Source organism: Tenrec ecaudatus, chromosome 4, assembly GCF_050624435.1.
Source record: "Tenrec ecaudatus isolate mTenEca1 chromosome 4, mTenEca1.hap1, whole genome shotgun sequence".
Classification (NCBI taxonomy): domain Eukaryota; kingdom Metazoa; phylum Chordata; class Mammalia; order Afrosoricida; family Tenrecidae; genus Tenrec; species Tenrec ecaudatus.
In genome coordinates this window covers 48,939,023-48,941,448 of record NC_134533.1, presented here as the reverse complement: position 1 = coordinate 48,941,448, position 2,426 = coordinate 48,939,023, and the positions used below count along the sequence as shown (strand labels likewise).

General features: G+C 47.0%; 1 pseudogene; it reads left to right on the top strand.

Moving 5' to 3' along the window:
• The first annotated feature begins 265 nt into the window (after window positions 1-265).
• Window positions 266-1,519, top strand: LOC142445803 (26S proteasome regulatory subunit 8 pseudogene; annotated as a pseudogene).
• Window positions 1,520-2,426: the final 907 nt, after the last annotated feature.

The following is a 2,426-nucleotide window of genomic DNA, read 5'->3' as shown; positions in this document are numbered from 1 at the left end:
TTGGCTTCTATTTTTCCATTTCTATAAGCGAAATCACTTGTCCTTTGGTAACTGACTTATTTCACTCAGCATAGTTTTCAATGTTTATCCATGTGGTAGCATGTAACGGAAACTACTTTCTCTTTATGGCTGAGTAATATTTCATTGTATATATGCTCCACATTTTGTTTATCCATTCATCTGTTGACAGACATTAAATTATTTCCATCTTAAAAAAAAGAAAATTGGTACGTCTGAGGTTGGCTCAAATGCCTGAGGTCTCTGTGGAGAGAAGATGGCCCTGGACGGACCCGAGCAGATGGAGTTAGCAGAGGGGAAGGCCGGCAGTTGACTCCACCAGTATTATTTATCCAAGATCGAAGCGCTTCAGCTGATTGTCAATGACAAGAGCCCAAATCTCTGGTGGCTGCAGGCGCAGGGGAATGAGTCCAACTGTCTTGGGAGGAGCTACAGCTGTTTCGGGAATATGGTGGAGGTGGTCTGGGCCAGGACAAGAAGGGGCTGGGTAAGGTACATCCTGAGGGCAGGTTTGTTGTAGATGTAGCCAAGAACATCAACATCAATGACGTGACACCCAACTACCAGGTGCCTCTAAGAAATGACAGTTACTCTGCACAAGATCCTGCCCAATGAGGTGGACCCGCTGGTGTCCTTGATAATGGTGGAGAAGGTTCCAGACTCAACCGCTGAGATGATTGGAGGGCTGGACAAGCAGATCAAGGAGATCAAAGAAGTGATCGAGCTGCCTGTTAAGCACCGGAGCACTTTGAAGCACTGGGAATTACACAGCCCAAGGCGGGGGCTGCTGTATGGTCCCCCGGCACAGGGAGGGGGTGCTGCTGTATGGACCCCCGGCACTGGGAGGACGCGATTGGCCCGGGCAGTGGGACATCACATAGACTGCACCTTTATCGGCATCTCTGGCCCTGAATTAGTACAGAAATCCATCTGGGAAAGGGCAAGGATGGTGAGAGAGTTGTTTGTGAGGCTCGGGAACTCGCGCCCTCCATCATCTTCGTGGATGAAATCAACTCGATCGGCTCCTCTTGCATGGAGGGGGGCTCAGGTGGGGTCAGCGGAGTGCAGCACACCGTGCCAGAGCTGCTCAACCAGCTGGACGGCATTGAAGCCAGCAAGGACATCATGGCCACCAACAGGATCGACATCCTTGATTCAACATTGCTCCGGCCAGGGCGCATTGACAAGAAAATTGAATCCCACTGCCCAACAAGGAGGCCCACCTGTACATTCTCAAGATCCATTCTTGGAAAATGAACCTGACCCACAGCATCAACCTGAGGAAAATTGCTGAGCTCTTGCCGGGAACGTCGGGGGCTGAAGTGAAGGGCGTGCACACAGAAGCTGGCGTGTGTGCCCTGCAGGAGCGGTGAGTTCGAGTCACCCAGGAGGATTTCGAGATGGCAGTTGCCAGGCCATGCAGAAGGAGAGCGAGAAGAACATGACCATCAAGAAGCTCTGGAAGCGAGGTGGCCACACTCTGTGTGAATCCCCCAAATAAAGCTTGTGGCTCAAGTCCCCCTCCCCAACCCGCCAAAAAAAAGGAGAAAATAAAAAACTGCACTGGTGAGACAACAACCAGGAAAATACAATAGTATAATACACTTTTTCATTACTCAAGGGCAGCAAGGGCCATCTGTGGGAATTTTGTTGGGTCACCCTATCCCACCTATCCTACGACCCTATTTTTAGTCCTTCAGACTTCTTTGTCCCCCAGACTTAAAGAATATTTAAAAGGAACAATATTTGAGCCCCTTAAGGATGCCAAAACTGTGGTCTTAATATGGTGTCAAAGCGTGCAGAATTATTTGAGGCAAGGTTAGAGACCAGAACCTAATTTTCAATAGTGTACCAACCTAAATGGTGGATACATTGAAAAACAATAGACTCATCTTTTGATATTTTATTTAACACAGTTTTCTATGATTTTATAGCAATTTTTTTTGGTTAGGCTCAAATAACAAAGCCTTAATGGTGTTGTTTTGTGCACCGGGTTGACTCTGGCTCATGGTGAGCCTACGTACAACAGAATGAAACACTGACTTAGTGCTTTGCCATCCTTACACATTGTGTGATGCTTGAGGCCATTGTTACAGCCACTGTGCCAATCCTGCTCACTGAGAGTCTTCCTCGGGCATACTCTACTAAGCATGAAGTTCTTGTCTAGAAACTGGTCTCTCCTGGTAACATTCCAAGTATGTGATATGATGTCTTGCTATTCTGGTTTCTAAGGATTGTCTAGGCCGTACTTTCTCCCAACAGAAATGTTTGTTCTTCTGGCAGTGCATATAACTTTTATTATTCGTCACCAGAAACATGGTTCAAATGCATCAGTTCTTCTCTGGTCTTCTGTATTCATTTTCCATCTTTAAAATTCAGGTTCTTGTGTTCAGTGCATGTTAATACCC